The sequence below is a fragment of the Myotis brandtii genome, unplaced genomic scaffold, assembly GCF_000412655.1.
Source record: "Myotis brandtii unplaced genomic scaffold, ASM41265v1 scaffold314, whole genome shotgun sequence".
In the NCBI taxonomy this organism is placed as follows: domain Eukaryota; kingdom Metazoa; phylum Chordata; class Mammalia; order Chiroptera; family Vespertilionidae; genus Myotis; species Myotis brandtii.
This window is the reverse complement of record NW_005362033.1, coordinates 386,333-396,326: the sequence shown is the minus strand read 5'-3', so window position 1 is coordinate 396,326 and position 9,994 is coordinate 386,333. Positions and strand designations below refer to the sequence as shown.

Genomic DNA, 9,994 nt, shown 5'->3' with positions numbered 1-9,994 from the left:
CCTGCCCGGAGGGCGGGGTGGCTGTGGTGAGGCAGGCTCCGCGCCCAGGGTACAGGCCGGACTGCGTGCGGGATGACAACGCCCTCTCTCCTGATTTTGACAGAAGACACTGAGGCGCAGGAGGCTGACTCTGGTCTGAGCCACACGCGTCCCCTGCCCCGGCCATGCCAATGCTCCGGGGTCCCTGGCACGGCTCCTTCTCTGCCCTCCCAGCCAGCCTGCCTTCCCCACCGGGCACGCGCCCCAGACACGCCTGGGACCCAAATCCTCACCGGGGCCAAGGGGTAGAGCTGCCCTCCACCCTGCATGAGGGCCTCTGTGAGCTGCCTTTCTGCCCCATTTGGTTTGCTCTGTGGTGTTCAGTGTAACCTGATTTCACGGGAATAAACATGGCTGTGTGCTCCTCCCTCCCTCCTCCCTGCCTTCCGTCTTCCCTTCCTTCCTTTCGCCCTCCATACTTATTGAGCACAGGCATGTGCTATGAGCCAAATGCGTTCTAGATGTAGTGAGGCCGTCTCAGTGGTGAGTCGGGATTTGGGAAGGGTGTGGGAGATGGTGGGTTATGTAAGTGGCTGTCCGAGCAGTCTTCCTGCAGAGGCAGCAGCAAGTGCAAAGGCCCTGGGGCAGGAGCAGGGTGGACATACTTGAAGCCCAGAGGGGAACCTTGGGTCTGAGCCATAGCAGGGGGAGAAGGGGCCCAGTCAGTGACCTGTGGCTGCTGATTCGTAGGAAGCTGGGAGCCAGCAGAGGGCTTTGAGGGAAGGAGGGCAAGGCTGTGCCGGGGTTAGCAGGTCACCCCACCCCGGGTGGGGCCACATGAAGAGGGGCCGGTCCCTGTCAAGTGAGTGAGTGAGTGAGTGAGTGAGTGAGGTGGCTCAGCAGCTGGGACAGGGTGGAGGTGAGAAGTGGGCGCCCCAGAGCCATTTGGAGGTGCCTCCTGGACAGGCCACTGGTGGGCTGGTGGGGAGTGAGGTGTGGAGGAAAGGAGAGTGCAAACCACTGGCCCTGTGCACACTGCGGGGCACTGACCAGCCTGATGCCGCCCTGCGAGCCGCTGGCATGGGGCTGCCCCGGCTGAGTGCCCCCCCCCCCATCTAGAAATGAATGACAGCACCTCACACGCTCCAGGTCGCACATGCCCAGGGACAGCTCGGCACCCTGGTGTGCTGCAGGTGCCCAGCAAGGGCCAGATCTGAGCATGACAATACCAGCGGCCACCACTCATGGGGGCCAGGACCACCCTCTCCTCACCAAGTCTGTCTTCATAAAATGCATCAGCCACTGGACAGACAGTTACTGAGTCTCTGGGCTCCTCACAGAGATCATAGGAAATCGAACTGGGCCCAGGTGAGTGCTGACTTTTAAAGACCTTCTCCTGCTCCCCAGTGTGGCGGTGGGGGGACCCAAGGTGGTGACCAGGGGCCAGCTGTAGGGAGAAGGGGCGCTCAGGCAAGAGATGTGAGTAGCTGAGTGTCTGGAACTTTCTGGAAAACCTGCTGGGGTCCAACCCCAGCGGGTCCAGGGGTCCCCAAAGGTGTGGACGGAGTCGGTGAATAAAGAATGACACGGAGACAGCCTTCAGTTGATCAGCAGCCTAGTCAGGACCTCTAGCCAGGATCTCCAGCCAAAGTTCTGGTCGGGATATCCAGCGAAGTTCTGGTTAGGATCTCCAGTCAGGTTCTGTAGCCATGTTCTCTCGCTAGGTTTTCTATCCAGCTTCTCCAGGTTCTCCTGCCATGTTCTGTCTAGGTTCTCCAGGCAGGTTCTAGCCCAGATCTCCAGTCAGGTTCTGTTGCCAAGTTCTAGTCAGGTTCTATCCAGGTTCTCCTGCCATGTTCTGTCTAGGTTCTCCAGCCAAGTTCTGTAGCCAGGTTCTGTCCAGGATCTTTTGCCATGTTCTTTTGCTAGGTTCTGTCTCTAGGTTCTGTATAGGATCTCCAGCCAAGTCCTGTCTCTAGGTTCTGTATAGGATCTCCAGCCAAGTCCTGTCTCTAGGTTCTGTATAGGATCTCCAGCCAAGTCCTGTCTCTAGGTTCTGTATAGGATCTCCAGCCAAGTCCTGTCTCTAGGTTCTGTCTTCTGTTGTCTTGTTACATCTGTATTTATACCAGTTGATTTTAATCCTGTCAATTTCTATTTCCAAAGGTTAGAGTGTTTCTTATCTCCATTCCAGGGAGTAAAGATTATGTAGCTTAAGCGTGAATGTTCTTAGTTAAAGTGATTAACTACCCGCCTGGCACTTAGTTAAGGGGTTTTATTCCCTCCCTAACTTCAGGGAAAAATCCCTACCTGGGAAACAACCTTTCTCGGAGAGGTGACCTTGGTTAAAACACATAGCGCCAAGAAGGGGAGCAAACATATTAAGAACAGTATGCCGTATACGTCAGGTCCCTTGAGACATATGCTGTGCAGATGTTTCTTCCCTGCAGTGACTGTGTCAAGCAGCAAGGATGGACCGGCTCCCGGCAGGCGCTCAGGCAAGAGATGTGAATAGCTGAGTGTCTGGAACTTTCTGGAAAACCCATCACAGTTGTGTAGAAGCTGGTACAGCTTTACCTGTGTTGCCCTCTGCCCGTGGCTGTTGGAGGGAACTCCGCCCTCTCTCCTAGGTGAGGGCTTGAGCCACCTGTGGCTTCCCTGGTCACGTCGTGATCACGGAAAGCCCTCCGCTGCTGGTCAGGGAGCGTCTCGCTCAGGAGTTAGTGCTGCTGCAGCTGGGGGCTGACTTGAGTGGGTGCTGTTTCTGCAGGAGACTTCCAGGGGGGCCGCTCCTTCCGTCCTCCACCCTCTCTCTGCCCTTCCTCTGGGCTTGCTCACTGCCCCTGTCAGGGCATGGTGTCCACACACTCAGAGAAAGCCCCTCGCCAGCTCTCGGAAACCCCCTCGAGGTCCAGGTGAGGAGCCAGGCACCTTCTCCCTGGCGTGGGGAGGAGGGGAAGCCACGGTGTGTGGCACAGCTTTTTTTTTTTAAATATATTTGTTATTGATTTCAGAGAGGAAGGGAGAAAGAGAGAGAGAGAAACATCAATGATGAGAGAGAATCATTGATCAGTTGCCTCCTGCACGTCCCCTACTGGGGATCGAGCCCACAACCTGGCATGTGCCCTGACCGGGAATCAAACTCCGACCTCCTGGTTCATAGGTCAACGCTCAGCCACTGAGCCACGCCGGCCGGGCCAGGGCACAGCTTTTACAAAGTGTCCTTCCCCTGGTTCCCTTGTCTGGGCCCTTTCTGACCCGCCCTCCCTTCCCCGCAGGCGAGGGCCCTTGGCTCTCCGAGGTTTCCTTCATCAACGTGTAACCCTGCCCCTTCCGGCGCCTCCAGGCTGCTCCGGGCGCGAGAAGCAGGAGAGGCAGAGACGCTGTGATGGGCAGAGGAGGCGGAGGAGACAGGGTGTGACTCTGTGTGGGCCGCTGGGCAGGACCCTGGGACAGAGAGAGATGTTTCAAGATAAACCAGTGAAGTCAAATAAAGACGACAGTCCTTATTTTGTCAACAGCATGAGTAGCGGTTGACTTCATTATTTAGCTAACTGCATCGCAGTGATGGTGCCTTAGCTCTGACACATGTGCAGGCTCTGGAGCATGTCCGTGGTAGCAGAAGCTGAGTGGAGCTGCATGAGAAATCTCTGGAGGACCTTTCCCATTTTCAATCTAAAATTATCCCAAAATTAAACATTTCTTTAAAAACAGAGACAGTTGCTCTTTCCACTGCCAGTCCGCCGCTGTCATGGGTCGCATGCACGCTCCCAGAAAGGGCCCATCCCCGGTGGCTCTGCCCGCCGCCCCAGTGTGCCCACCTGGCTGAAACTGACATCTGACAATGTGAAGGAGCAGATCTACAAACTGGCCAGAAGGGCTGACTCCCTCACAAATCGGTGTGACCCCGAGCGACTCCCATGGCGTCGTACAAGTGCGTGTGTGACAGGCACTGAGATCCTGAGAATTCTTGAGTCTACGGGACTCAGTCCTGACCTTCCTGAGGATCGCTACCAGTTAATTAAGAAAGTGGTTGCCGTTCACAAGCATCTTGAGAGGAGCAGGAAGGATAAGGATGCTAAATGCCGTCTGATTCTGATCGAGAGCCGTATCAACGGTTGGCTCAATATTATAAGACCAAACGAGTCCTCCCCCCAGTTGGAAATATGAACCATCCACAGCCTCTGCCCAGGTTGCATAAAATGTCTGTACTCAAGCAATAACATCATCGTTTAACTAGAAAAAAACAGGCAGTTACCATCCGTCCATGCGCCGCGCCGCACCGGGCAGGCCCGTGCTGTGGAAGTCACCAGTGGCTGCCCTAGAGGAGGGCAGAGGCTGGCGGGGCTGGGAATGTCTGTTCCTTGATCTGGGGGATGCTGTGTTTAGTCCATGAAAGTCCATGAGCTGCACACTTACAATTAGGTAAAGCACATCTTAATAAATTTTCAAAATTTTAATTAACAAAGAAACCCGGGTCAGGAAGAGTCTGTTTGGACCGTGGGGCCTCGAATGCTTATCCAGCTGTGAGCTTGGTCTGGGGCCGCCCACACCACTCTTGGAAACATGGGCCTCGGCAGGGAGAACCTCGTCCAGACGAGGGGACCCAGGATGTGCGGAAGGGCCGGGCGGGGAAGGGCGGCTTTGGACAGGAGGTCCAGGAAGAATCACCAAGGATTGGGGCCTGAGCTATCACCAGTCAGAGCTGCTGGTTTCTGCGATGGGACAGCCAGCGTGGCAGGCCCAGGAGGCAGGAGCGACGCTCACCGTGGCCGCGATAAGACTGAGATGCCTGTTAGGAAGACAAGAGGAAGCACGGAGGAGGCCAACGGTACCTAAATCTGGGCCCAGAAAAGAGACTTGGCTGCAGATGTGGCTCTGGGTGTCGCCTTTATTACGAATGCATTGAACACAAGCCACATGTATCAGAATTTTTCAGAGACACAGAAACAATATTCAGAGAGATTCTAAGAATTTGGCTCACACAATTGTGGGGTTGGCAAGTCCAAAATTGGCAGGGTAGGCCAGCAGGCTGGAGGCCAAGGGAGGGGGTGATGTTGCAGCTTAATTCCAAAGGCTTTCAGAGAACGTGGGTCCGTTCTTCTCAAGGATCCACACCTGCTTTACTCCCAAGAGAAGTAAAAACATGTCCACCCAAATACATGAGTGTTTACAGCAGCAGGACTCATAACAACGGAAAAGTAGAAACAGCCCAACTGCCCTCCAATGATGAATGAATAGATAAAATGTGGTCTGTCCAACCCTGGCTGGGTGGCTCAGTCAGCTGGAGCATCATCCCATACACCAAAAGGTTGTGGGTTCAATCCTCAGTCCAGCCTGTATGAGAGGCAACTGATCTCTCTCTCTCTCTCTCACTCTCTCTCTCCTTTTCCCTCTCCCTAAAATCGATAAAAACATATATTGGGTGAGGACTTTAAAAAGGGCTGTATATCCATAAAATGGAATATTATTTGGCCACAAAAAGAAATGAAGTCCTGCTACACACTACAGCATCGATAAATCTCAAAAACATTATGCTAAGTAGAAGCCAGTCACAAAACACCACATTTCATTTTTATAAAATGTCTGAAGTAGGTAAATATTTAGAGATAAAAAGTAGATTAGTGGCAGCCTAGGGTGGAAAGACATAGGAGTGACAAGGTTTCTTTTTAGGAGTACCAGAAGGTGAAGAAAGTGAGCAAAGGATAGAGAATGTGCTTGAAGAAATAATGGACCCCCCACCCCCGCCCTAACCTGCTGAAGGAAAAAGTCACACAAGTTCAGGGGGCACAGAGAGTCCCAAGCAAGAAGAACCCAAACAGGCCCACGCCCAGACACATCATAATTAAAATGCCAAAAATTAAAGACAAAGAGAATCTTAAAGGCAGCAAGAGAAAAGCAATTTGTCACCTACAAAGGAGCTCCCATAAGGCTGTCAGGTGATTTCTTACCAGAAGCTCTACAGGCCAGAAAGGCATGGCAAGAAGTACTCAAGGTAATGAAAGGCAAGGATCTGAAACCAAGATTACTATATCTAGCAAGGCTATCATTCAAAATAGACAGTGAGATAAAGAGCTTCCCAGATAAGAAAGGCTAAAGGAGTTCATCACCACCAAGCCAGCATTACAAGAAATGCTAAAGGGACTGCTGTAATAATAAAAAGATATATACAGTATATACGAGAGGCCCAGTGCATGAAATTTGTGCACTTGGGGAGGGAGGGTCTCTCAGCCCGGCCTGCACCCTTGTAGTCCAGGAGCCCCGTGATCAATCACCCCATGGAGAAAGGCCCCACCCATCCGCTGCAGCAGTGCCGGCTGGGGGCCTGGGCCTCCCTTTTTGGGGCAATCGCAGAGGCCCCCAGATTGATTGCCTGCCAGCCAGTGGCCTGGGCCTCTCTCTGCAGGGCAATCATGGGGCGATACGGGGTCCCCCGACCAATTGCATCTCACCTGCTTGGCTGGCCTGGCACCAGTGCATGTCACAGGGTGGTCGTCTGCTGTTCAGCCGTTTGGTCCACTTGCATATTATACATACTTTTATTATTATAGATATGTATGCATAAAGAATTAAAATGTCAATGAATAAGTACCTATCAATAATAACCTTAAATGCAAATGGATTAAATACACCAATCAAAAAACAGCCTTCAGACTGAAGGGTCCCAAGTGTGATTCTGGTCACGGGCACAGGCCCAGGTTGCAGGCTTATCCCCAGTAGGGGGCGTGCAGGAGGCAGCCGATTAATGATTCTCTCTCATCACCGATTTTCTATTTCTCTCTCCCTCTCCCTTCCTCTCTGAAATCAATAAAAATATATTGAAAAAAATTTTTAAATAAATAAACATGGACCAGATATTAGATGATGTTTTTTAATTATTATTGATTTTCTTAGATAGGAAGAGATGATCCATGTCAGAGAACCTGCATCTTCCTAAGAGATGTCTGCGGGCACATTTAGGACTGAAGAGTCCTCAGGGCCTTCAGGGGTCTCGGTGGGGAGAGGGGGATGTGGAGACATTGACATCCATGTGCACAGTTGTGGAACCAGGTGGACGGTCCATGGGTATTCATTTTACCTTTTAACCTTTCTCTGAGTTTTTAATTTTTTATAATAGAAAGTTTTGAGGGAAAAAACTTTTCATGGAAAAAGAAACCAGGTCTTCCTACAAAAGGTTGGAAGTTGTTACTGTGAAGTGGGTTTTGCTAAAGTCATGGCACCCAGCATTTCTGAGAAGTCAGTACAAATGAGGGATGAGTGGGTTAGCGTGTGGGAAATTCAGCTCCTCTGAGTCATACATGTAAATTGCGATCGTGACCATCAGGGCTTGGGTGCAGTTCTAAGAAATGTCATTTTTGATGCACTTCCTTTCATCTTACCTCTCGGACTCTCAGAGGAAGTTCGACCGCATGGCCTCAAGGGGCCACAGTGGGGTGGCAGACACAGGGCGTGGAGGAGCCTCAGAGACCACAGGCCGGGGAGGGCAGGGGGCCGGAGGGCTAGGCTGCGGCCGATGCCCTGGTGTGGAGAGGACGTCTCACTGGAAAACACTGATCCACACAACAGCGCCCCCTCGGACCAAGCAATTCCACGCGAGGAGCTGACGCCAGCTGGCGAGACATGAAGAAGACGTCTATATAAATGACGTGCGTGCGTGGGCGTTTAGAAAGTGCCTGGACCACGGCAGGCGCCCACGAGTGCTCCCGGTCGTCACGCTCCCACAGGGTCTTACGAGCTCATCTACAAGGAGAAGGACGAACGGACAGGACGGAGCAGTGACAAAAGCAGCCTGTTGGCACTGTTTCATCTGAGAGGCCCGCAGTCGTGCAAAGACAATGTCGGGGGAATGAGGCACAGGTGTCACCTGCTGGCACAGGGCGTGCCATGCCTGGCAGCGGAGGGCGCTGTCTTCCAGGCGGGAGCAGCCCACAGGGTGCAGCCGGGAGAGAAGGGAGCTCCTCGCTCTCCTCCCGCCCACTCGGTGCGTCTGTCGGCCACGTGCTCACTGAACTGTGGGAGCAGACGTCCCCGACGTGGAGGCACCTTTGCTCCGTGTCCCAGACTCTCTGAGCCCCGGGGCGGCCCGGAAAAGGCTGTTTTCAGAATGAGGTTGGAAGGTTCAGAATGAGGCTCGGAAACCTCCAGCACCTGCTCTCAGGTGCCCGACGGGCTGGAGCCCGAGCGTGCCCAGGGACAACAGCGGCCGTCAGCCTCGCCCAGGGGCACGGGGGAGGGCCGCAGGGGCTTCGTGCGCGACCCTGTCCGGCACGCGATCAGGAGGAGATGAGGCCCACAGAGATGAAACAACTCCCCCGAAATGCCCCACAGCTCTGTTCTGTCTGGTTTAATGAGGTCTAGTATGTTCCCATCCACACAGAGTTCAGGAGCAGGCCACAGGGGTCTGTGGTGAGGGGAGTGAGAATAATCCGCCGGCAGGAGTGAGGGAGCCTTCGTGGGGGCTGGAAAGTGTTTCCTGGGCATGCACAAGGTGAAGATTCACTGACCTGCACACTTAAAATACATGCATGTCACCGCATGCAAATCACACCCCGAATTAAAGACAATAGAAAGCAAATAAAATCCATTATCTGTAAATGGTGTGAGCAAAAAAAGCATTAACAAGCTGGGGAGCCTTACCATCCATTCTCAGCCACCCTGCAAGTCATCTTGGCTTTTGTTTGGTTTCATTTCATGCCTAACCTGTGCGGCTTAAAGCACCAGCGTGCTCTCTCGCTGGATAAGACCCTGCATGAGGCATCGGAGAGCAGCGTTCGGCACAGTCTGCTCGACAGATGGCGAAGAAAAGCTTCCTAACCCCGGGGGCGCTGCTGTGTATGGAGGTGACAGCCCCAGCCGGGGGTGCAGACAGAAAGGGGTGCAGACAGAAGGGGTGCAGACGGAAAGGGGTGCAGACAGAAGGGGTGCAGACAGAAGGGGTGCAGAAGGAAAGGGGTGCAGACAGAAAGGGTGCAGACGGAAAGGGGTGCAGACTGAAAGGGGTGCAGATGGAAGGGGGTGCAGACGGAAGGGGGTGCAGGTGGAAGGAGGTGCAGACGGAAAGGGGGTGCAGACTGAAAGGGGTGCAGACAGAAGGGGGTGCAGACGGAAGGGGGTGCAGACGGAAAGGGGTGCAGGCGGAAGGGGGTGCAGACGGAAGGGGGTGCAGACGGAAGGCCGTGCAGGTGGAAGGAGAGCGAGAGCATCCAGCGGTGCGGGGTTTGCGGCATTTCAGTGGGCAGCAGAGTCTGGGGCTGCCTCTGGTCACAGACCCACCCCACGCCCAGCTGTGCTTTTGTTACCCTCATTGACACAAGTTAATACATGACTGTCTTCTCCATGTGAAACATGAAACCATTACAAATGGGGCTCAGGTCCCAACTGACCATCATCCCAGTCCCGGCCCCGCTTGCCCTGCGGGGAGTCGTGGTCATCGCGCTGTCCTTTCCGATTTCTCCCGCCTTCTCCCGCCTCACATCCTCAGCCGCAATCACGGCCCCTCTGTGTGTCTATGTGTCTGGCTTTTGCTTGACTTACAGGCCTTTTACCGTCAGGGTCAGGCTGTGAACTGCTTCCCCCTCAGCGGCCGGTCTCGATAGTTCTTTCCACGCTGCCCAGCGCCCGGCGGTGTCCGCCCACTCTCCGGCCTCCTCTGGGAGGTGGGCAGGCTCGCTGTTCCAGCCGACGCTGCTATGAACGGCTTCGGAGAACATTCCCGGCCCCTGTGGCCTTGGAGGACATGCCTGGGCCGAGGGTTAGGGTAGTTATACATTTCAGCTGACCCTGGCAGACGGCCCCCCACCACGGGAGCAGCTCACCCCTCCAGCCGCAGGCCCCAGGTCCCCACCGCACTGCGGCCAACCTGATGGGGGGAGTCTTTTTTCATGTTGTCTTTTCTGATCATTGAAAACGCATTGATCGCCTCTAGGTTTCCTGACCATTTGCATTCCTCTCCTCTGCTCACCACCATCCACGGTGGCTGTGCTTCCCTCCCCACGCCGCCCAGGGCCCGATGCCT

General features: G+C 54.1%; 1 pseudogene; it reads left to right on the top strand.

Moving 5' to 3' along the window:
* The first annotated feature begins 3,730 nt into the window (after positions 1-3,730).
* Positions 3,731-4,180, top strand: LOC106726755 (annotated as a pseudogene).
* The last annotated feature ends 5,814 nt before the right edge of the window (positions 4,181-9,994 follow it).